The sequence below is a fragment of the Protopterus annectens genome, chromosome 8.part1 (genome assembly GCF_019279795.1).
Source record: "Protopterus annectens isolate FY-2018-M chromosome 8.part1, PAN1.0, whole genome shotgun sequence".
In the NCBI taxonomy this organism is placed as follows: domain Eukaryota; kingdom Metazoa; phylum Chordata; order Ceratodontiformes; family Protopteridae; genus Protopterus; species Protopterus annectens.
The window spans coordinates 381,732,307-381,758,680 of NC_056742.1; the positions used below are offsets into that span (position 1 = coordinate 381,732,307).

General features: G+C 40.2%; 1 protein-coding gene across 1 annotated transcript in view; it reads left to right on the top strand.

Moving 5' to 3' along the window:
• Positions 1-26,374, top strand: part of LOC122810136 (T-cell immunomodulatory protein-like) — a gene marked incomplete at its 5' end in the record, with an annotated part of 1,692,898 nt that overhangs the window by 565,596 nt on the left and 1,100,928 nt on the right. The window lies entirely within an intron of this gene.

Consider the following 26,374-nt stretch of genomic DNA (forward strand, 5'->3'; position numbering starts at 1 on the left):
AACTTCTTTTTTTTTTTTTTTTTGCGGAGCAGCAAATTATTTCTCTGGGGAAAAAAATTCACTGTTCCGTGTGTTCTCGTTTTTGTGATTTCGACATTATTGGTTTGATGAAAGCGCATTCGCTCTTTTCATCATCCGATAATGTGATATAGACTCACATTTTTAAGGATGTGTTATGCAGATATCCTGTAAATTGTGGGACATTATCAATATTTGTCAGAGACCCTGATGTTCCTAACTGAAAAGATGACCAGAGTACACAACCCCCCCCGCTCCTAAACAGACTTCAAAACTGTGTCCCTGTACTGTATCTGTTAGTCTTCTGTAAAGTGATTTATGTCTGGCATTCAGTGCTGTTAAGCACCCAACTTGCCTTGATCAGCTACACCCTCACAAGCACTTGAAATAGAGACCTAAAATCTCTATCAACAAAAAAATAACACATGCTGGAAAGAAGGATTTATTGTTCAACTTCTCTGGAATATTTTTTTAAATTTTTGATCCTCCTTGGGATATCACTTAGCTGGTCTGGCTTCCCAGTGTCCCATGTCCACACCAGGTTTACTAGTTTATCTACTACCCCCTGACCTTACAGTGGTATTGCTGGGGCCAGTTGTGGATCTGAAGGATGTCTTGGGTGCTCGAATGTCTTCTGCATTCAACCTGGGGGATTATTTATATGCTCTACCCATGCCCTTCCTTGCCCCTTGCACTCATCGATTACATCTTAGGGCAACTCCCCACTTTGAACTATGCCTCCCTAAGAGAATCTTATTGAATGCCCTCCCACCAGCCAACAGAATGCCCACCCCTCCCTGCCAGTCCATCAGTCGACTGAAATGCTAATAGAACCAAAGTCAACTGGCAGTCATCAGGACTTTATCCCTCTATGTCACTGAACATCTTGGAATCATTTTATTGTATATGTAAAACAGAGTTATTTTCTAATTTTCTTTAAGGCAAACCTTGACATTTTGATGGATGCCTGTATATTCATCCTGGGCCAGACTTGCTTTGCCTTCCATGAGGCTGGAGGTGCTTGCTCTGTGAGGGTGGGTACTGGCAAGATGATTGTGGTCCATGGACTCATTCTGCCTTGTAAACTGATTGTCTCCTATTAACGTGGGGACACTAAGCATCACTGCTGACATGCACAAGTACATGATGTGCATACACACGTGTGCACGCATGAGTATCATTGATGCATACATATAAGTGCTCGTGCCCTTTTGTTGTTGTGCATGTGGGTGGAATAGTCTGTAAAGGATGACTGAGACAAATATAATGACCTAACATCATCAGACCTTTTTCATTATTTTGTTGTGGCGAAGGACAACTGGAATCAATTTTGTAGTGATTTTTTTCCTCTAACCTAGCGTGGTTGAGGTATCGTAAGTAGAATGGAAAACTGGGTTCTACAGAGAAGTCAGGAACCACAGTGGTGGATCAGAAAGAGGAAGGATACCTTAATGAGAGCATCTCAAGGTTTAAAAAAAAAAAAAAAATCAGTTGTGTGTTCCGGATGTGTGGTGCAGGACGAAGAACACCGACTGTATGCTAGGCAGTCAAAGTTCACTTAGTAACTCTGATGCTGCAGTAATGATCAGCCTGTCAAGAAGAGTGGGACTTAGTTTCTTAGGCCAGCTTACGCATACTTGAGGACAGAGTGGTTGCCCTCTATTGTCCAGTTTGCTTCCATGCAGTACAAGCTTGAACAGCATTAAATGTCATTACTGGCAGATGTGGGCTTGGTACTTGAGAGCCAGTGATTGCAGCCCTTGATTGTGGGTTTTTAGGAGCATGCAAATGTTTGGAAGGAAATCCAGACTAACTTTGGTACAAGAGGCCACCTTCTCGCAGTTGGCAAGTGGATATGGGAGTTTAAACAGATGAATAAATCACCCTTACAACTAACTGCTTCGATGATAACATCCCTAAGTGGTTGTCACCACTGTACTGGTGATACATATTATGGGGAAAGAATGGGCTTCAAGTCTAATTGGGGGAGGCTTAATGGTTGTCAGGCAGGAGGAGAAAAAAACTAGAAAAAAATGAGTTAGCATGCCACTCATTATTAATTGGATACTATATGGAACAAAGCTACAATCCATTTTGCCATGTTTGCTTTAAATATCCATGGCAATATTCAAAACTCCTACAGTGCACTATGCCATGGACATCACTGGGTTGGTTTTGCAATGCTAATGGTCTCACTTAAGCTTTTTGCAGGGACTCAGGAAGACACTTCAGAAATTTGTCTTCATCAACTGATGCTGTAATGTTTATGCAAAATTAAATTCACTTTTTCTTACTGGTCAGTTATACTTTTGGGCAGTAGGTGGAGATGCACAAAACTGCCATCTGTTGCAAAAGTCCAAATGAACTTTGAGTATAATAATGAAGTGACACATGTTTTCAAGGAACTTGGCATTTTAATTATTTATTTTACAGTCTGATTGTAGTGGTTTTGAAAGCATTCTTGGCTTTTTTACTGGACTGAGCTCATGATAAGAATGGTAACTCACCACTGCATATAGGGCATTTCCTCAGGTGATGGATTTTGACATATGTATGCAATGAGAGTGTTATGGAAAACATAACCAAGTATGATGGGTTAGCAGCTGGGTCACCAGAAATAACTCTGATGGAGTTCTTTCTGAGTTTGATGATTTGAAACTCAAACAGTAAAGTTTAAAGACAGAGTGTGTCTTTTAAAGTCAGATGACATAAAAGCTAGCTGACATGGGTATTAACTAAAGTGAGTAAGGAGCCAGACAGAACACTTTTTTTAGGTGTGCATGTTGAAAGTAGATATGTAAGAATGGTTTACATTGTGTTAATCTGGATTGAAGTGTCAGATGGGGGGCACCTGATGACATTTAATTTAGATTTTTTTTTATATTTATTTATTTTTAAGTTTGATATGGAGAACTAAGCTTATACCAGACCTAGACAGTACTGTAAGATTCTATTAATCCCTTATTTTCACTAGTAGCAGAGTAGGTATTCTGTTCCTGTTTCTGCAGGTCTGTCTGCTAGCATTACAGTATAACAGTGTCCTGTATATTGGATCAGTCCTGGACAGTTGAACACAGATGGTGTATAATGATCTGTGAAGCATTTTATTGTCACTAGGAATTTAAGAAGGTGAGGGGCTGCAGCTAGTCCCAGCTGCTTATTTATAACATTTTATTTTCGTAATGGAAAAAGCATGATGGTTAAGTGGGAGGGAATGGTGTGTTTGTAGAAAGTGAAGGATTGGGAGACATTAGTGAGGCTTTTGACATAAATATAGTGGATATAAAAAGTGTACACACCCCTGTTAAAATGCCAGGTTTTGTGATACAAAAAATGAGACCACAATAAATTATTTCAAAACTTTTCCCACCTTTAATGTGACCTATACCTGTGCAATTCAGTTGAAAAACAAACAAATCTGTTAGGGGGAAAAACATAAAAAATAAAAAACGTACAATACACTGATTGCATAAGTGTGCATACCCTTAAACTAATACTATGTTGTGTGTGCACATCCTTAAACTAATACTTTGTTGAAGCACCTTTTGATTTAATTACAGCATTCAGCCTTCTTGGGTGCACACGTGCCATCAATTAAAAGAGTTTGATTAACCCCAAATAAAGTTCAGCTGTTCTAGAAGGATTTTCCTGACATTTACTTAGTTGCCTGCTACAGCGAAAGCCATGGTTCGCTGAGAGCTTACAAAACATCAAAGGGATCTCATTGAAAGTTATCAGTCAAGAGAAGGGTACAAAAAAATTTCCACAACATTAGGCACACTGTGAAACACAGTGAAGACAGTCGTCAAAAACTGGAGAAAGTATGGGACAGCAGTGACATTGCAAAGAACTAGACGTCTCTCCAAAATTGATGAAAAGACAAGACAAAAACTGGTCAGGGAGGCTGCCAGGAGACCTACAGCAACAATGAAGGTGCTGCAGGAATTTCTGACAAGTACTGGTTGTGTACTACATTTGACAACAGTCTCCGGTATTGTCCATATTTCTGGACTATGGGATAGGGTTGCAAGACAGAAGCCTTTTCTTACACAAAAGAACATCCAGGCCCAGCTAAAATTTGCGAAACAATGCATCAAGTCTCCCAAAAGCATGTGGGAAAATGTGTTATGGTCTTTTGATACCAGGGTTGGACATGTTGGCCACAATTACAGTTCCAAATACTAGTCACTTTTGGCCCAAAACCTTCGGGTGTCTGCTAGGAAGATGAAGAGGAATTTCACCTTTCAATACAACAATGACCCCAAGCATACATTCAAATCAACAAAAGAATGGCTTCACCAGAAGAAAATTAATGTTTTGGAATGGCCTAGCCAGAGCCCAGACCTAAATCCAATAGAAAATCTGTGGGGTGACCTGAAGAGGGCTGTGCAGAAGAGATGCCCTCGCAATCTGTCAGATTTGGAGTGCTTTTGCAAGGAAGAGTGAGCAAATATTGCCAAGTCAAGCTGTGCCATGCTGATAGACTCCTACCCATGAAGATTGAATGTTGTAATTAAATCAAAAGGTGCTTCAACAAAGTATTAGTTTAAGGGTGTGCACATTTATGCAACCAGCGTATTGTACATTTTTTTATTTTGTATATTTTTACCCTAACAGAGTTGTTTGTTTTACAGTTGAATTGCACAGGTTATAGGTCACATTAAAGGTGGAAAAAGTTTTGAAATGATTTATTGTGGTCTAATTTTTTTATATCACAAAAATCTGGCATTTTAACAGGGATGTGTACACTTTTTATATCCACTGTAAGCTAATGGAGGAATGGTATAATGTTATACTTGGGTGGGGTGTAGTTACTGGGAAACGTTTTAGCCTCCTGATGTTATGGACTGTGTGAAAGGTGTTAACACACAACAGATCAGACAGCACTGAGATTCTACTTTTCTGAATGTTGCACATGATGGCATGCACCAGAGTATTCTCAGGATCCCTGAGCAGGGTTGCTGCAGCAAAATCGTTTTGACTCTGTATTTTTGACTGAGCAACATGTAGCAGCACTCCGAAGAGGATGAATGTTTATGGTCAGTGGCAAAAGTGTCCTTGTAGACAGCAGGGCATGAGGCTACATTATAGGCAGAGTAGAACTTTGGTGCCTAGGAGAGCAAAGTACACTGTTGAAAGAAAGTAGTTTCATTTATTTATTTTTCTTTTTTTATAGTTCCTTTTTTACCTTTCTGCCTGCTGATTTGTCGAGCTTCTGCAATCAACCTTGTCCCAATCATTCTGGAGGAGGCAACATTCAGGCTAGAGTAAAATCACAGCCGTTGGTTATTGAACCTGCAGCACCATCAGTCTAGTACTTTCCTCTTTTTTTTTTTTTTGGCACGATTATTTTCTCTCATCTGACTATCATCAGCAAGCCCCCTCATGGGAAATTGTCCTGTTCATTTCCCCATCACTGGAGTTGAGGTTGCCTTAGGAGATAATCATTTAGACAGTCATCAGGGGTTGTTCTGGACCTTTTTATTTTAATCCTACCACCATGCACCAGCCCACTGATATTCTATTAGTGGAATTTGCAGTGGGTGTCGGAACTGTACTGCCCCTCACTTCCTCGGAGGTTAATGACATCAGGTCAGCCCTACCCACCCAGAGAAAATGCCATGCAGTTGTTTGCCTGGTCTCACAAGAGAAATCAATTTGTGCTCATGTCCCCTGAGCATGCACCTTCCCTTCACACCTACCTGTGCTATCAAGTGTCCAGTCTGCTGTTCAAACTATAGTTGCTTGTGCCATAAGCAGTGCTTAATCACTGTGCCACTGGTGCAAGTTAGACTGAGGAGAGGAGGTAGTAGACTGGTCTACAGAAATAAAAAAGTGTTCCGGAAATTAAAGATCCTGTAGGAATCCAGGGATTAGTCACTTTTGATAATAATGGCAACACTGAGTATTGTGTTCGTTCTTAATAGCTTCACTTCAAGAATTTTGCAGTTATGACAGTAATTGATGATCCATGTCTGTTATTAATGACTTAAAACGTTTTCTGCCTCCATATGACTCATTAAAAAATGTTTGCCTCTGTATCAGATTTTTGACTAACTGAAACCAGCTATGTTATATTTATCACATTTAGTGCATCATAACATGGGGAAAATAGAACAGAAAGGGGTACATCCATTTATGGAGATGTTCGAGCTCACATAGAAATACTCAGTTCAGAAGCTTTTAAGGAACATTGTTTTACCTTGAGATGCAGCAACCTATGTTGGGGTCAAGGTTTGTCACATAAGTAAAAGACAGGAGCAGAACTACCACTGTAGAGTGCATGAGAGGTTGTGTCCACCTGTGAAGTAGATTACAGTGTTCCACATCTTTTTGTCTATATAGAGCCACCTTTTTTTGCTATTTGTGAAGAAAATCTGATGCTGCAAAGGTTTATTTTTTTATTCTTTGTTGTGGTGATAGTTTCCTTATTTTGCTCATTTGTTGGTTATTTGTCGAACTGGTAGTTAGGAGTCACCCATTAGAGATTACTCTGCAGAATTCTTGCCCACCCATGTGCAGTAAGAGCATTGAAAATAAAGGGCATACAATGTTTTAAAAAGGACAGCTGCTTCACACAGGCCTTCTTGCTGATTGATAGATGACCTGTATTGACAAAAGGCAGAGGTATGGTTTAGTGTATGAATTTAGCAGCTGTAGAAGACTAATTTTGTCAACTGAAGGATTTAAACAGAGAGGGGAAAATTCAGGACAGATTTAGAAGCCTTTTGAAGAAGGATTTAGGAGAATGAGCAGCTAGAAACTGGCACAAGAAAGATTTAAACAAGGATGGTAGCTAGAATTCTGTAGATAAAGGATTTAAGCAGAAGAAAAACATGAGTGTGTGGCTTGAAAGCAGTAGAAGACAAATTAAAACAGAGAGGGCAGCTCAAAATCAGTCAGAGAATGGTTTAAGTAGATAAAGCTGCTGTGTAATCCTTTTGACACAGTTTTAAGCAAAGAGAGAAAAAGAAGGTACAGTTGTAATTTGTAAAATGGGGATTTAAACCTAGAAGGCTGCTGTAAATAAAACAAGGATTTCGAGTTCAGCTAAAACTCTCTATCAGTATGTTTTATACAGAAAGGAAATAAAAACATTCAAAAGAACTCCTTAAAGATTGCAAATATGGAGAGAAATGCATAGAGGCTGTCTTATTTAAAATATAGACTTGGTTATCTTTTTAATCATTTTTATGTTTTGCGTCATTAGAGTAGGTTTATTAGTAATTGTGTTTCTTCTGTGTAAGTACCTGTCAAAGAAAGTTTGTCTAAGAAGAGAAATGTAATGAGATGACAAGAAAGAAGCAGTGTAGAGTTGAGAAGTGAGTGTAAGAGGTATGTAATGTACTGCTTTTCTGTGGCAGGGGATTTACACTATAAAAGAAAACTGGGTAGCTTCTGGGGGACTATTGAAAACAGAGGTGGCAGTCATTTGTCTAGTCAGGTTAGGAAAGTCAGATGCACGAGAGAAGAGAATACAGCAGGATGACAGGATAGGATAAGATAGTGGAAAGTACATGGGAAACGTAAAGGCAAGTGTGGCAGCAGAGGGGGGGGGCAGTAGTAGTAGAAAGAAGGGGAGGAGGAGTTGATATCTTATCGAGGAAAGACATGAGAAGGAAGGCATAGTGGTGGAACAGGAGAGGAGTGGGGGTAGAGACAGAAGTGGCTATGTAAGAGGGTGTGTTGCAGAAGGGAGAGTAGGAGAGAAGGGGGCAGAGAAAGGCATTCAGCCAGAGGAGAGGAAGGAAGGTGAGTCAGATTTGAAGGGTTTGCCTAGAGACAGACTAATATCAGGAATTGTGGGGGCAGATAACACAGAAGTAGTAGGTAGGTGAACATAGGGGTTGGTCATTAGGATGGGCAGATAGAAGAACAGAGAGGGAAGAAGCTTTTGGTGGTAGGAGGGACATGAGAGTAAAGTGGTACCCACTATGGTGGTAGAGCAAAAAAGGGATCAACTAGCAAACCTAGAGAGGTGAAAGAGGGGGATGGTGTTTGGTAGAGAGTACTAGAAGAGAAATAAAAGCAGAGAAAGCCAGGAGTAAGCAACATTGAGCATGGCATTTAGGAAAATACAGGAAGAATGGGAAAAGGATCAGATATAGTACAGAGAGAAATGAGCTGACAGGGACAGCACCTGGAGGGAGAGATGTTTTAAGCGGTTTACTATCAAAATTCATATGGTCGATGTTCATTTGGTTGAAATCGTTACATCGACAGTTCAAAATGTCGACATTGAAATGTCTACATTTAAATGGTCGACGCACACCTGCAAACTAACACTAGTGTTTTTGCAGGGGGGCTGTGCCCCCTTGCACCCCCCACACCCGCTGCTACTTATATATTACAATTCCAGGATTGCACAACAGTGCTGACAAGGATAAATCCTTGCCTGTTGTCAACATAATGTTGACAGAAGGTCGACTGCTCACTTTCTGTCGACCAATTGAACTAGTTAATATTAATGTGTCGACCATATGAACATTAGACCATATGAATGTTTACATTTTGATAGTAAACTGTTGTAAGGGTGGTGATGTGGCAGGGACGGAGAGCTGTTGTAGGGAACAGAAAGAGGGATTTATGTATGTACCATCAGCGGGATTAAGAGCCTTGGTATGTGATAAGGGTAAGACCCGGGTTACCATGAAATTGGTCTTATGCTGTCACACTTAGGAAGACATGGGAGAGGTGACCAAATTAGTCACCATCAGGAGGAGGGCTTAAAACATCATGTGCCATATGTAAACAGTAGTGATCTGTGGAGGAGTCTGTTGAGGGTGGTAGCAAGCAGGGACAAGAATGTGGTAGAAAGATGCCAGAAGACAGCGTTGTGGTACTATTTTCAGAAGTGATAGCATGCCGAATAAATAGAAGATTGTGGGTGATGCTAACCTTCTACAGATGTAGACAAGGAAGTAGCGCATGGTACTGTAGGAAAATTGAGAGAGGCCTGTCAAAGAAACTATCTGTATGACATGAACATACTCCATCTTATCCAGAGATTTGTTCAAAGCTGATTTATAAAGATTTAACTCCATAATTCTATGTTTAAGCTTGGTTTGAAGGGAGCTCAGAATCAGGAAAGGCATTGGAACATAGGCTCTTTATGGAAAACAGACACAAATATAACAGAAGAACAAATTAAGGTGATTTGGAGCTTGGTGGGTAGTCTTAATTTGCAAAGCAAGAATTCTTTGAAGAAGGTGGGACAACTGCAAGCAGTGATGATGACAGAGTGGTTTGACATTGTTGAAATCACAGAAACATGAGCCAGTGATAAAAAAAAAACACAATGAATCCTGGAGGTGTCATGGTTCAAGTTGTTTCAGTGATGTGGGCGAGATTTAGATGAAGTGGCACTTTACATAATGGAAGACCTTAAGTGTGAGGTCAGAGAGTGTAAGGTCACCACCACCACAAGTAGAGAGCTGGAAAATGGTGAAGGTGTGAAATGAGAATGCGTCCTAGCTGTTATGTGAGGCAATAAAGTTGAAAATGTTTATATAGACTGACACAATGCTTCAGCCCCCAGACATGCCAGAAGAGGAGACTGAGAAACTGGGAAGAAAATGAAGTTGCATAAACAAGACACAGACTGGTTATCAGGCTGAAATAAATCAAAATACGTCAAAATGTGGAATAAAATCTTTTACTGATGCTTCCTGGTACCTCGGCTCAACAGCCTTTCAAAGGAATCTGTGTCTTTCTTTGTCTTCTTGGCTTTTCCTGTTTAGGGGTCGCCACAGCGGAACTCCGGTCCGCTAATGATTGGCAGTAGATTTTTATGGTGCCGAGTTGCCAGCCCGATGCCCAACCTTCAGCGAAGGCACACCCATTCACGCATGTCTTTTGGAGGCCACACGACCGTGGGGAGGACATGCAGACTCCACACAAAAGGCACTCCAGCCGAGAATCAAACAGGAGAGCCTCTTGCTGTGAGGCAACAACGCTACCGCTGTACCACCGCGGCTAGCCTTTCAAAGGAATAAGTAGTTTTAATAAGGTTTCTTGTCTTTTTTTTTTTTTTTAAGAAAATAAAGTTCCAGGGTAAGAGGAGGAATGTAATTTTCAAGGGAATCTACCAGGAACATGCTGGAAGAGCCTGGGCTTCATGGTAGAGTATGGACATTGACTGAGATTTTTGGACCATGAAGGCTTTTAACCCAGTAGGTATGAGGCTTTGCAAGAAAGGACAGAATTCTGGACAGTGTCCTAAGGAAGATAAATGGGGCCATGGATGGCTACATGAAAGTGTACTGCACTGTTCAAGCTACTGTGCAGCTTGGAATGAGAAAAAAAAAATAAGAAACCAGCAATGGTGGTGGTATGTTTTTTTTATGGGGGGGTAGTAGATTTTGCTGATCTGTAGGAGAGGGTTTGGTGCTGAGAAAAAAATAATGGGATGTAAATCAAAGGGGGTGAACAAGCTATAAACTTTAGGTAGGGATAGAATAGTCAGATTGTGGAAAGGGGCTTGAGCAAAAAGCTAAAACAGAAAAAGAGGGAAGACCATTCTTTTGTATATGAGACATGATGAGGCAAAAGAGGTGGATGAGGAAGGTGGAAGAGGCACAGTGCAAGGAGACAAACAAAAAGGTGACAAAAGAGGGGAGAACAGTAAATTTTTAAGTCAAAAGTGTGTTTGCTTATGGTGTAAAAAGGGAAAGCAGAGTTTTTTTTGGCATATTGCAGAAAAGAGATGGGTGGTCTGACCGGGCCATGCAGGGCAAGAATATTAGAGATATTGGAGAAGGTAGAAACAAAGCAGGGCACAAAAAAAAAATTCACCTTGGTGTTCACAAAGGTATACAGTGGGAAAGGGGCAAGACCCAGATACTCGAGGAGATGGAGCTCTTCTCACTGGAGTTCAAAGGATATGTAGGGAGGGGTTCTTTAATCTTTGTGAATAAGGTCAGGTCTGTGAAGAAGATACCTTTAATAAGAAAGGTGGCAAGGGAGATGCACAGCGCACAGAAAGTCAAAGAAAAAAAGCAGATTCTCCCTTTCATTCATTCATTCATTACCTGTTTTATTTAATTCAGGGTTATAGGGCAGTCAGAGTCTTTCATGCCATTCAAGGAGAGGAAGGTGGAGTAGCTCATTTTTGATAGGACACCATTCTCTTTTAAGATGCTCACGAGCATACGCATAGACCCCTACCTTGCATATGGCATACACCAATTGGCAGTTTGGAGGATTACTTTCTCATCTGTAACATATGTTTAGCATGTGGGAGGCAACCAGATTACTTGGCAAAAACCCATGTGGACACATTGTTAGGCCATACAGACACAGATGCACTGTTTTTTATTCCCTATTCGTATTTCTCTGTGTGTGTATATTCTTAGATACTTTTAAGACTTTGTAGGGGGCCATGCTTATCTTAGTAGGGCATATTTTCCCAAATCAGAGCAAATGGAATTTGTGTTCCCTTTTGACTGCAGTATGTGATGGTGGATGTGTATAACACTGTCTTATTGATTCAAGTGTGTCATTCATTTCCATTGTTCATAATATGCATTCAGTGAATAGCCTCCCCACCCACACACCGGCTTCACATATAACATTAGTAGGATTTCAGTGATGCATTTCATACAATTGCAAAATTTTCCTCTTCTGCTACTTCCATTTTACTGTTGGAACCACTCTAACACACCCTTCTTGATAGAACTGTGCTGTTCCCCATGTCATTCAGGCGTGATTTAAGTGATGGAGAAGAGCTGTGCAGTTGTTCCACATATTCATTATAGCCAGCTGCATTCACAGTGTATATACAATGTCACTGCCATTCAGATGACCGATTACCTGCATTAAAAGCAAGTGAAACTGTAATCACTGCAGATGAGGGGAACAAGTACTGCGGTTAGCAACTGAAGTGCTGTTGGAGAAGATGGAACCTGTAGAGCAACGCAGACACTGGATAAGGAGGCATCTGTAGCAGGACTACATGCCCTTCCAGTGGGTTGTAATGACATCTGAATGTTCTTAGGGATAAATTCAAGAGGGTTGTGCAACAGTCATCAAGCAGGCTTTTACTGCACTTACCTACCTGCACTGTTTTGTATAGATTGACGTTACTTGCCCTCATCTGTTCCGGTAAGAAAATAAATGTGTGACAGCTTTTTGCTTCTACGTAACTGTTTTTTCAACTTAGAAACTGAATAATAGGAGTTCACATCCGTCATTGTAAATTTATTGCACTGTCAGGAAAGTTAATGCTAATAAGACAGGTTAAGTTTTTCTATTTCTCTCAGCAGATGGTCTTCTAGTAGTTTAGGTAAAGTTTTGTTATGCCAGGTTCATTATGTGCAAACGTCAAGATTTACAACTCTTTCAGAATTTATTTCAGGCATTTTGATATGCCTAGCCTGTGTTTTTACTAAGTAGTGCATCAGGCTTCCCAGCTTGAAGTTAATGGCTGTGTTTTGAATAACTTGTTTTCCTCTGAAAATGTAGATCATTGTGAGAATGTAAGTGAAATATCTAAATTTTGACTTTTATTGTGATTTAAGTGTATATTTATAGTTGCATTTTGTCAAATTGTTTGTTGTTATATTGGTGAAAACATTAAATTTTAAGCTATAAAAAAGAAAAGTCCTGTAGACTTTGTGATTTAAGTATATATTAGGTTGCATTTTGTTGTATTGTTTGTAGGTATATTGAGGAAAACATGACCTCTGAACCATTCTTAAATGTTATAATTTTTTGCTTGCAGTGCTGTATTGTAGACCAGAATTTTGTGTGAAATGGCAGGTGGCACAGTAATGCTGTGATTAGTGTTGCTGCATCACAGAATGTTTACAGTTTGTTTCCTAGCTGCGTTTTCCTTCATTGTGAAGTGTACATGCCCTCCCAGTCTCTCTGTGGTATTTGCCAGTTGCCTGTTTCCTTTTCATTCCAAAGACATAATGTGGGTAAATTGCTGATCCTCCAAAGTGTGTGCATCTGTGTCTATGTGTATGTGCATCCCTCTCTCTCTCTATATATATATATATATATATATATAGCTAATCTATATATCTATATATATATATATATATATATATATATATATGTGTATATGTGTATATATATATATATATATATATATATGTGTGTGTGCATATATATTTATATATATATATATATATATATATATATATATATATATATATATATATATACACACTTAATTTCTCTGTTTTGTATTCACTGAATGCCAGGATGTTGTCCAGTTGCTGCGTGACTTTGGAATGGATAAAGTGTGTATTTCAAATGCCTAGTGCCTAACTAACTTCTAATTTTTTAAAGCCGTGGCATGGTCCCTGTCCCCATAGTGTAGAGGGATAAAGCACTGACTATAATCAAAACATCATGGGATTGACCAGTGACTTAAGCATCTGACAAGCTGATGGAGGAGAATGGGAGTGAGTGGTCAGTACCAGCCCACCCATCCTTGGAGGTGGGAGGCAGTCCTTCTCACTGCACTGCCAGCAGTTGGAAGAAAGAGGGGTAGATTTTAAGCAGTAAATGGTGTGGGGTTGTGCTGTTAGCTCTGTCAAATTGGATTTGTGCAGTAGCCTTTATGGGTTTGTGCAGGAACATGTATGCTTACAACAAGATGATGTTGCAGGCCTTCACATCTGCAGGTACATATCAGTTGCCAAGGCTGGATTTAGAGCACAGAACTCCTCTTGGTTGCTGTGGCACTGTTTTTTGCCCAAATGAATGGATGATGGTGCTGTTGGCTCGATAGAGACCAGGCATGGAGGCAAGAAAATGATATAAAAAATATGTAGTTGGGGTGTAGACAACACTACAAGCTACTGCTGCAACTGCTCCGACAGTGATCTATTCAACAGAGGAATAAATAGTAAAGGTTTAGATGGGATAGGGCTCACCAGTTATGTTAACCTTTTTTGGTGATAGCTACTAAATGCCAGGTGCCACCTCTCCATGCTTTCTAGTAGGCTGCTTATCCTACATCCAGTAGTACTCTGCCATTTTATAGTAGCAGCTCGGTGAATGGACATCCGCGGTGGTGCAGCGGTAGCATTGTTGCCTCACAGCAAGAGGTTCTCCCATTCGATTCTCGGCTGGAGTGCGGGGAGTGCCTTCTGTGTGGAGTCTGCATGTCCTCCCTGCGATTGGGTAGGCGTTCGAAAGACATGCGTAAATGGGCGTGCCTTCGTTGAAGGTTGAACGTTGAGTTTGTACCTCGGCGTTCGTCAAAATATACTGACCATCATTAGCGGACCGGAGTTCCACTGTGGCGACCCCCTAACCGGGAAATGCCGGAAGACAACAACAGCTTGGTGAATAGTGCTGAGGTTGGCTAGAAGGCTAGTTAAGCCAGTGCGTGGCAGGTTAGCACAGTGGACTAAGGGTATGAGCTGCTAATGAGCTTCATCCTGTAGACTGGGACTGATTGCGTTGGTCATCTCTTGCATACTACAAGAATCTTAACGACTCAGTTAATCATAGCAGAACTCTCAGGTCAGCCCTAGAAAGAGGCAGTTGTGTATAATGGGTTTTTCCTGATTAAATAAATAGATAGGAATGTGTATGTTAGTATAACATATTCATTTATAACTCTACTTGTGGGTATAGTAGAGTCACTTCAGAAGAGCTCCTAGGTCAATTTATAAGCATGAATGGTCATTCAACTCAATATTTGGCAAGTTAGGCTTTGGGGGGCACATCTCAAGTGCCCCAACAGGAGTCTCATTCATAAAGGAGCTGTCCGTCTACTTTTTTCCTTTTTCATCATTGTATGGTTACATCTTTTGCTAGAATTCCTCACCATGCTTTAAAAAATTATATTCCTTTTTGATTATTTTACTTTGTTCTCAAAGGAAGTGGAGGCAAATTTACTTCCCATCAGGGATACAGATCACCACACAGACTCCATCAAATTGCATGCATTTTTACTTGGGTTATTGTTATGAAAACTTGTCCTTTGAACTTTGTAAGGCTTGATTCATGCTAGTATTTGGAGTTCACATGAAACTTTGGATTGTCTTGCCTTCGAGAAAGCTTGAAGAATGTAGGAGAATAGGTCTTCTGTTCAGTTTTTCCTTTGAGTTTCTGCCTCACACAAGTGCAAGTAGTGTCAGTCAAATGTTCAAAACACTGAGATGGGCTGATCTTATGCTTTCTGCTCTTTCACATCTGAAGTATTGATGCGTATCTGCACATTTTTAAGAATCCTTATTGCTAGAGGCAGTGATTTAAAAGTCTTTCCATTTACAATGTCTGCTTTTGGCTGCAGATACAACAGCAGTGAATTCTTAACCTTGTAGTTCTGCTGTGCCTTCTAGCTTTTTAGGTTTACCCTTGGAAGGCAGTGGTTTCTGCTAGTGCAGCCCATATGTTGGCAGTGTCTGTGCCAGAACCAAGAAATGCACCTAGATACAAATCCTTAACTCCAGGTTCCTAGGTAGGGAGACATGTTTTGTAGTGATAGATTCTCCCTTTCAGACTGTCAGCAGAGAGCATATACCAAGAGGCTGGCAATTAGTGCAGGGGGATAAGGCGAGCTGTTAACACCTTGCTTCCCATGGTACAAGGTTTGATTCCCTCAGCTTTAATTTGCCTTCTTTGAAACCTTGAGCAAGTCCGTTATCGAGACATTGCTTTGGGCAGTTGAGAAATTGGGCTGAGTTTTTTGGTGGTGGTCTGGGAGGCATGCCTAGTAACTATGTACGGACCAAGAGATCCAAACAGAAATCCTTTAACTAGCTTAGTCTTTAGTCCTGTAAATCTACTTTCCTTCCTTCTCCTGGAAAACCCATCCTTATCTTTTAAACCATGGTATATTTTTCCTGTAGTAGATTGAGACCGTATCCAGTGTTTGGTTGTTCTGCAGCAGCAGTCTGTGGACAAAGCCAGATCATCTGAGGTGTTTTGCCTACTTTGTCTTGCCTTGTGGGTGTCAGTAGCTGAAGACAGCTTATTAGAGAGGAGTCTGTACCTCATGCAACTTTTTGACAGTATATCCATTTGTTGTGTGTTAGTTTACATTTTTGAAAAAGTTCATTAGGCCATTTTTCCCCGCACTACTTTTGTTTTTCTCATTTGAAAACTAAGGCACTCAGTAAACAGAGTAATATACGAGTTATTTCATTTTGAAAAATGATGCTGTTGCTGCTGAAAACTTGCGTGCAGTTACCAAATGTGTAATCGGCAAATTATACCTCTCAACTGTCCAAGTTTTTGTGGAATATCCTGAATCCTGACTGATATTTTTAGTCTGCTCCTCATAAAATTTGTGGTTTTTTGGCAAATCATTGAGTATTGAAGTAATTAAATAATAACATACATTTCAGTTTTAGACTTCATATCCTTCAGAAAATGCATGGGCGACCACGGTGGCGCAGTGGTTAGCATTGTCGCCTCACAGCAAGAGGTTCTCCGGTTCAATCCTCGGCTGGTGGTGCTTTTTGTGCGGAGTCTGCATGTCCTCCCTGTGGTCATGTGGTTTTTTCCGGGTGCTCCGGTTTCCTCCCACATCCCAGAGACATGCAGTAGGTGGATTGGACATTCTAAATTGGCCCTAGGTGTGAGTGCTTGTGTGTGTGTGCCTTCTGTGAAAGGTTGGGCGCCGGGCTGGCAACTTGACACTGTAAAACTCCACTGCCAATCATGAGCGGACAGGTGATCTGCTGTGGCGACCCCTAACCGGGAAAAGCCGAAAGAAGAAGAAGAAGATCCTTCAGAAAATGCATGGTAACACAAATTAAGTTATTCTAGCAACTTTCTAAGTTTATACGAACAATATTTAAAATCCATCCCTGTTTTGGGGTCTTTGTCCTCACATTATTTTAAGATTTTATCCAAATTTCTTGTGCTAAGAGGTTGAGAGGTATGAAGCACATCCATATTTATATGATGCACAAAATGACATTTGTAAGAAAGGTGATGCCATTTGTGAAATTATATCCTCTTATTTTGATTATACCTGTCATGATAACTGCATTTGGAGTGCATACAGGTGTAGTCATTTTTTTTAACATAGTATAAACTACCAGTAATAGTCTGTTCCTACTATGCATTCATCATATATGGTGCACATTTTTAATATTCCTTAGAGGTAAAAGTTACAATTTATGCAAACTCTTAATCTATCAGTTATGTCCACACACTACTACACAATCCTTCAAGGGGATTACAAGCCGTCATTGCTATCTTTACCATTCTAAGCATGGATTTAAAAGTGTGTGTTGAAAAACTCAACTACCTATATCTGATTAACCAGCAGTGTAGAAACCCAGGTAAGTAATGACAAGCCACTTCAGCTACAGAAACTTATCTGTGTTCATCATATTGATCACTGCTGCAGTAGCCTTAGCTATATGAGGTTATATCCTGCCGAGGATGTAAGAGCCAGACAGCTTCCAAAGCTTCAGGTCACCTTCCACATGGCCAAACTGGCTGGCAGCTTGAACTGGGTTGACTAAAAGACAAGTTTGGGTGCCATGGCTGTTCAGAGCTTTACTGCCTCCAAAAGCGTATGTTCCTCCAAGGGTTTCAAGGATTGATGATTGGCTGAGTGGTGTTCTTTTGCTGGGCAGATAAGTTCCCTTTGAGAGGAAAAAAAGTCCATTTTCTAAGTATTTGTGTTTTATTACGTTCCTGTTTAGGAAAGTTATTTTAAAGCTAGAAGTTAGTTTTAATGGACTGTCACAAGACTGTATCATACTTTTTTGCCTTTCAGCTTAAAAGTTGTGTAAAGTAACTGGAAACAAGGTTTTCTGTGGAGAAATTTAGTTTATTTTACCTTTTTGGGGCAAGCAAAGTGTTTTGAATTGCTTTTAACTTCATTTTTCTGTGTAAAAATTACTTTTAAAGACTTATAGTTTTATCAGCATTTGCTGCTTGTCATCTTGGGAGAGAGGCACCAGTTTTGGCTTGATCATGGAGTAATATATAGGTGTCATGGTCGGTCCTTCTTCCAGCCACAAAGAAACAGCCTTTGCCACCACAGCAGGTTGTTAGTTTGCCTCAGCCGCAGGTGGGTGACGCTGCTGTGAATATTTGTTGTACCTCAGACTACTCATCTTTTACCCCAAATCCCTCTGGTGTAGCACCTACAGCCACTATGGGCTACATGTTAGCCACGTGCTTTGTAGCTGTTGGGGGCTCCTTAGTTGGCAAGGAAGAGACACTTTTGTTGGTCTTGGGAGAGGGAACGGGGAGTGTTTCCCTGCTGTACCCATCCCTGGAGAAGCCGCTGCTGCCATTAGTGACATGGTTGACCCCACTTTTCCTGTCAAAAAGAGACATAAACCTAAGCATATGTCTACTCCTCTCAGATTTTCTTAGGAATAGTTTACTGAGTCTGGCTAAGGATTTAATTCAGGCTACTTATCCTTCTTGTAAAGTAGTTTCTGGTAAAAGAAAGAGGGGTACTTCTTTTTTCTGAAGACATTCAATGTTCTGAATTTGAACAGGAAGATGAAGGGACAGATGCAGGGTTTTCTCTTCAGATTTCTGATTCAGACTCTGAGGAGAGCTCAGCGTCTTATTCTCCTTGTGTGTGTTGGGGGGGGGGGGTTGTTTTCTTTGAGACTATTGTTAGAATGTGCTATTCCTTTCAGTGGGAGAATACTGCGGTTTATCATTCCCTAAGATAATACTATGAGTTGTTATAGAAGGAATTTCTAGAACTTACACCCATTGCTGCTTTAGTGGATGCGTGTGTTACTGCTTGGAATTTTCATGATTGTCAGCCAGTTTCCCATAAAAAGGGCAAATAGGGATGTATAAAGTTTCTCAGTCTTTTATGTTTTTATACACTATTCCCAAAACCTGACCCAGCGGCTGTACGTTTAGTTAATCCCACTGCTGCTAAACACTTATTTAATTTCAATCCAACTTTTTGTGTTAAGGATGGGGAAATTATTGATAACTATGGGGAAAACTTCAGCTTTGATTTTCAGAATTTTGAATTGCCCTGCTTATATGTTAAATTTTTTTCTACTTGTGAAAGTACGAATAATGCCTTATTTGCAGTTTCTTCTTATGAGGAAAAATCTGCTTTAAATAATTTCTTTCTTCTCTTGCACAGGCCACTACTCATTGTTTACAGTGTGTACAGGTAAACAGAAGTTTAAGAAGAAATGGCTTTGGGGTTCCAAACAGAGGCCTCAAATCTCCCAAAACTAAGGACATTCCAACAGGTCTGAATGAATGTTCAAGAGACCTTGTGTATCCCTCCTACCCTGGCTCCATTTTACTTCCAGAAGTCTGAATCTCAATTTTTCCATTGACACACACAGTTTCTGTGATGCCCGTGCCCAGCAATCAAGGGGCTTCAATCCTCACCACTAACACCAGTGAAGGGCGTCTCATATAGGAGGAAAGGATAAAAAATACACACAGTAAAGGTAATTTTACTTTAAGAGCACACACAAATCACAGTCAGTCCGGGGCTGGTCGCTCCCTTGCTCTCTAGGTCCCCAATAAGACTCCCCACTGGCACAGCTATAGGGTCCAGATCTCAGCCTAGTGGGCAAGCTAAAACCTGCAGCACCCTCTCTGTCCAACCAGTGCTTCGTGTCCCTGCCCAAGTAGCTGACACACACACACACACACACACACTTTGAGAAGAGTTTATACAACCACGCGGACACTCCTGGGGAAGGTTGGCAGAGATTCTTCAGCTGTACCCCTTTTTCCCAGACTATACGGTAGTGCCAGCTGCCATCACCCACTAATAGTTATCAGCTACTCAAAGGCCCTTAAAAGGGTGTCCAATTATTACTGTGCAATATTATTATCCAATTGGAAGTATAGCCTAGGGCTAAAGCTATTGAAGTGGCTTTGTACAATTTTACCAAAGGCATGCAAGTACTCTAAAGAGCTTAAATTATCTCTACAAAAACAGCCACAGTTGAAAGAGTTTAAAAATATTTAATAACAAATAGTCAAACACAAGACAATACTTTTTACTATACAGTGCTAGTCAAGAGTTCAGAGATCACAGAGAAATACTTAAAATAATTCAGTAGCATGGTTTTGACATCACAGAAAAATGCTTGGTCTAATCTTTCTAGTCTCTAGCTATTTCTAAGAGAAAACATAAGTCTAAGATAAACTTACATATAGAGCAAGACAGTGCTAATGAGTTGGATGGTCAAGACAAAAATGCTTAATGCTCTCTTATTCTATCTGTTTTTAAAATCACATTCCTGTTTCACATCATTCATCACACTTCCTTGGGTTTCCAGGCTAACAGAAACTACATTTACATTCTTCACCTCTGGGCAGAAACCAGAGCAATAAAGGACATTTATGCATGCAAATTTTGGCCGTTAACTCTGGCCTTAAAACAATAGCAAGGATTCCTTCATCTAGACAGGTCGGAGACATGTTTACATCAAAAGATCACAACATGCTTTACTTGGTCAGTAGAGTGCACTGTTGTTGCATTTTTTTCAGTTCCACATGTAACACTATGTTTACCATTTAAGACAACAAGCTTGTGGTTTACATTAATATTTACAGATGACAGAATTATCTCCAAAATTCTATCTGGCTAGGCTGGCAGCCTTCACCTATCTTCACCCAGTCTTCACAGTTTCAGTCAGAGGGAGCTCTGAAGATCATTCCTTAAGGTTACAGATGGTAGGGGGAGGCAATTCCTCCATTCTGACTCTTTTGTTTCCGCCTGTTGTTTATCTCATACTGTACCAAAGAGTGCTAGAAGCAGTTCCTCTTTCCTGTGTGGGAAGTGTTTTTTTATTCAGTGATGTTCTTGGTGCCAAAGAAAGAAAATACCTGGGGATCAGTTCGGGATCTTTCTTTCCTAAACCTGTTTGTGATAGTGCCCAAATTCAAAATGATGTCACTCCATAACCTGTTGCATCCTCTTCTTTCAAGCTTCCTGATAATAGTAAACTTAAAAGATGTTTATTTTCACATCCCTATTCATTCAGACTTCCGGTGTTTCTTTATGTTTTGTGTGTCTGGATCACATTATCAGTTCCTGCCTTACCCTTTGGACTATCCACTGCACCCAGAATGTTCAGAAAGTGTCTAGCTCCAATTATATGCCTGCTGGCTACAGGATGTCCTCATTTTCCTTATTTAGCAGACTTGCTTATCTTTGCAGAGTGTTTTTCCAAGTGTCAAGAATATCTCTGCCTTGCTTGAGAGATCTCTTACACTAGCTGGGGTTCCAAGACAACATTCAAAAGACCTTTTTGACTCCTCCTCACAGGTTGTGTTCCTGGGATGTCAACTAGTCCTGTCAGTTCAAAGAGTTTTTCTTCTACAAGGAAAAATAGATCCATATCTATATCTGTTTCTAAGGATTTCCACTCAAATTTTGGTCAGTGCATGGGAATGCCTCAGGATTTTGGGTCTCATGGCTTCTATGACTCTCATGATAACTCTGACAAGACTCCATGTGAGAATGATATGGTATTATCTGAAGTCTGTTTTTTCCTAGCACCAACAGCCATTGTCCTCTCAAATTCCAGTGCCGGGGTGCATCAGAATATAAATCATTTGATGATGATGGCATATATCCTTAAATTCAGTCTCTCCTTCTCCAATTCCTGTTACAAAACAGTCAGTCACCACAGACACGTCTGAATTTGGTTGGGGAGCAATTTTAGGAAAGATAAAAGTGCAGGATGTGTGGGACACCAAGGACAGATGCAAGCACAGAAATATCAAACAGATGTTTGCCCTGATCAAGAAGTTCATTTCTCTAAATCATCTTTGGACCTCTTCAGGTTGTTACAGACAATATCCTAGTCATGTAGTACATGAACAACCAGGGTGATCCCGATCATACCCCCTTTGCAGACTAGCCATGTTAGCTTGGGATACAGCTTCACAGCACAGTCTCACTGCACAGGAATCTTACATTCTGTTAGAGTAAAAGTGTGTGGCAGACAAGCTGAGCAGGACCAGGGCAGACCTTCATGAATGGAAATTAGATTGGGGGCTTTCAAGATTTGATCCATGTATGGGGTGTTCCTCAAGTAGACATCTTTGCCTTCTCGCTGAACAATCAATTGGTAAGATTCTGTTCCAAGACTTCATATAAGAAGACCTGGAAGACAGATGCCATTTCTTTTCTTCATACAGGAATGTCCCTGTATAGTTTTCCACCCTTTCCACTAATATCCAGGGTACCTCTGAAGATTCAGAAGGAATCCCCCAGGAGCATTGCGGTGACTCTTCTGGCCAAGGCAACTGTGGTTCTCCTTTCTTTCAGAAATGGACATGGACAATTACTACAAGCTTCCTCACAGGCTGGATTTACTCGCACAAGAACAGGGTTGTTTGATACATCTCAACATCAATCAAATTCATTTGACTGCCTGTATAATAGTGTCTTAATTCCTTTCAGGCACCTGTTTGCTGAGGGCATGCAGCAGGTACTAATGGAGGTGCGAAAGCCTGCTACTAGAAAATCATACATTAGCAAACAGAAAAGTTTTTCTGGCTTGTGCCAACAACATAACCAGCATCCATTCAGGGCTAGTTATCTAGTTTTACAATATTTGTGTGAGTTGCTATCCTATGGCCTTTCCTATTCCTCTATCCGCATTCATTTACCTGCCATTGCAGCATGTCTGCCCATAGATTTTCCCCTTTGATGCAGTCTTTTGTCAAATAGTTTTTGAAATAGGCTTTGGATAAGAGGCCATCAGGAAAACCGGGGGCGCCTACTTAGAATCTTATTTTTGTTTTAAGAGGAGCTAACACTTGCTCCATTTAAACCAGTTAACCTGTCTAACTTGAGGTTTTTAACATGGAAAACAGATTTACTGATTGTTCTGACCTCTGCAAGAAGAGTAATTGAGTTGGAAACTCAATTGGTGAATCAACCCAATCTAATTTTCCACAAGGATAGGATTGCTTTGAGAACTAATCCTTCTTTTATGCCTAAAGTGGAATTTGAGTTTACTTAAAGCCAAACTTTCCATCTCTCTGTTTTCTTTCTTGAACCAAAAAAATGAGAGGAAGCATACTCCGTACCTTGGATGTCCGCAGAAAACTTGAACACTGTCTTGACAGAACTAAATCTTTCAGATCTTTGGATCACTTTGTTCATTTCTTCTGAAGATAAGAAGGGATAGCCTATGTCAAAACAGACCATTTATAAATGGCTGTCTGAGGCTCTTACCCTTTGTTATACTCACCATAACAAAAGTATTCCAGGCAGGGTCAAAGCCCACTCTGCCAGGATCGTGACTGCTTCTATGGCTTTTTGGAAAGGGTGGAATCTAGAAGTATTCTAGAAACTGCTGTTTGGTTCTCTGTACCTACTTTTACAAAGCACTATAAGGCTGTTTCTTTCTGTAGGTCTAGCTCAGGCTTTGCTAGGAACATTTTTTCTGGGGCTTCTGGGCTCTTCTCCTTCCATCTCCCAAATGTAGTAATCTATGGTGGTTTACTTTCAAAACTCTGATAATCTCTTGTTCGAGTAATGACTTACTCGAACCAAATGGATGTAAATGACAACATAGTTTCCTCACACCAACAAACGTGGTAATGTAGATAAGGTGAATTCGACATTGACAACTTTATCCAAATTTCCTTGATGCCCAGAGATGTCCTACAAACTTTTCCAAGGGAGCGACCCCCACTGTGCCCCCCTCCACCCCCTGATAATTATATATTCCAATTCCAAGATGGCATTACCGTGAGGAAAAGGGTAATTTTCTTGATCCACACTGCAGTGTAATCTCCAATCCATTTGTAAACAAATATGCTCCAAACCATGATTGCAAGCTACGTCTCAACGTTTTGGAGGCAACGAAAATTCAACTCAGGATTTTAAACTATTGCACCAATACCCTCGACCATCTGAATGATGGTAAACTTTCCAGTGTTTGATAGTAAACAAGCTAATCTATTGTGACAATAAGAGGTACTGCCAGTCATGCCAGGAGAATAGGTCAGTGGATTTGTAACATATGCTAGCACAGCTAGCTGGAATTTTGTAAATAATTATATGACATTTGTATATCAACCTGATTTGCTTGTGCTGGAAATGTATTTGTGAGGTTTGCTTGTATATATCAACAGTGTGCCCTGCTGGACGGAAAAAAGATATGCATGCACTACTGTAACTGTTTAAATGTATTCATTGTAACAGCATATGCTGGAAGTGAAGAGGTTAATCTTAATCCACCTGACTTTGCAAAATATTCTTGATATTAAATTGCTTTATGGGTTAAGCCATAAAGATGTTATCCCACATTTTGTGTCTGTATGTAGAATAGGTTGTAGCTCCTGTAGGAAGAGTGAAATGGTTTTATGACTTACAGCAACTGCACCACATATGAGCAAAACTCTATCTGTGTGTATGGTAACACATAGGTGCTAAAACCATGTCAGCTTCTAGTGATGGGGGACAGTGGAGGAACAGAGTCAGATAACCAGATGTGTGTGATTTCATTCTGTACAGAAATAATGCTTTGATATTAGAGGAGACTGTAGTCTCAGTAGCATTCTGTATTCTTTCTTGGATCTGACAACAAGGACCACTCACCCAAATAATCTTGCCTTGCTCTATTCAGTAATTTGGAACAATAATTCTCTAGATCAATTAGGGAAAGATAGCGAGACTAGCTAAATACTGTTTTTCTATAACTGTGTGAAACTTTCCATCTGTGTTATTTTTAATATTCCCTGTGACTGAAACTGGTGTTTACTGTAAATGAATATTTAGTATTTTCTTGTGCTTTTATTATTTATTATTAAATACATTTAAACTTTTCATTGTGGTTGGTCCTTTTTAGAAAATATTTAAGCTTTGAGAATATTTGCATATGTTTATTTGGTGACAGCTCTGGCCACTCCTAAAGCCTTGGTGTTTGGTCAACATTACTATTTGTATTAATTTTAACTTCACTCAGCATAATTGCATACCCTTTTAAGAGCCTTATAGTAACTGACTGGTGACAGTTAAACTACCTTATAGTCTGGGCAATGTTGTGGGTATCTGTGCCAGCCTTTCCCAGGTAGGTGCCTGTGTGTGTGTGTCTGTCAGTTACTTGGGGCAGGAATACAAAGTGCTAGTTTCACAGAGAGGGTGCTGGAGGACTTGTCTTGGACACTCGGCTGAGGACCTAACCCTACAGCTGTACCAGTGGAGAGTCTTATTGGGGATCCGGATGGAGACAGAGAAATCTAGACTGTGTGTGTTCCTTGTGTGCTTTTAAGGGAAATTGTGCTTGATGCAGAAAGGTCTGGATTCAGGCTCCATGATTATTGGCCCAGAGTGGGGATGGCACATCTACCCATATAGTTTAAGGCTACTGCAGCACTTATCAGTATGACGGATGTAGAACAGCTGTATAAATAAACTTATCTTAACAGTAGATATTTGAATAATCACTTCTCCTTCCCTTCACCCTCTTTGTTGTTGTTTTTTTGTTGTTACTAGCTTTGTCCTTTCAGGGCTCAGCCTCCTTCTCTCTGTTGGTAGGAAAGCTGTCAAGGGCTTGGTTTCAAACGTGTCTTTTAGTCAACTTAGCTCGAGCTGCCTGACAATTTGGGCACATGGGATGTGCTCTGAACCTTACGAAGCTAGCCAAATGTTATTGGTGGCAGGATATAACCCCCTATAGCTAAAGCTACTGCAACATAAATCATTCGAAAATCTGCTGTTATGGTAAGTTTACTTACACAACTGTGTTTTACTTTATCCGATAATTTTTCCACCAACTTTTTTCAAGTTACATAGTTAAAACTTTGTTCCCAGAGCAACCATTTTGTTAATGAAGTCCGGCTGTTTGTGTGTGTCTTTGTTTCAACTCTTTCTCTTTTATTTTTTCCATAAGGACTGTTAACTTTTTAACATCTACTTTTTCTAGTTCTCCGTGACTTTTCTGTTTTGTACTTGGACCTTGGTATTTTTGCCCCCATTACTCACTTAACCTTTAGAAAATATATGGCTTTAGCATAATGATACTACTATACACTTAAACATACAGATCAGTTTCAGTTGTTGCTTCTTCCAAACAGAAAAATAATGTATTTTCCAATGAGTATTCCAGTCTGAAGCATAGTTTGTGCAGATCTCTGGGGCCTAAGAACCAGAATGTTTCTCAGAAAAAAATACTGGGCTAGTACATCTAGCAACACCCCTTGGATATATATTGTTGGTTTGTTTTCTGACATTTCTGTACATTGGCATGCAGATTTAACTTGTTCCACCTGATTGGCTGTCTTAAATTGTTGTCTGCTGTTATCACTTCATGCTTTTTTGTGAAAAGAATGTGTTCTATCTCAAAAGATTTAGCCTACTATAGAATTTTCAATGCAGCTTTTTTTTTTTTTTTTTGGGGGGGGGGGGGTGTTTTATTTCAATATGTGTGGCTAAATGTATGTTGTGAATTGA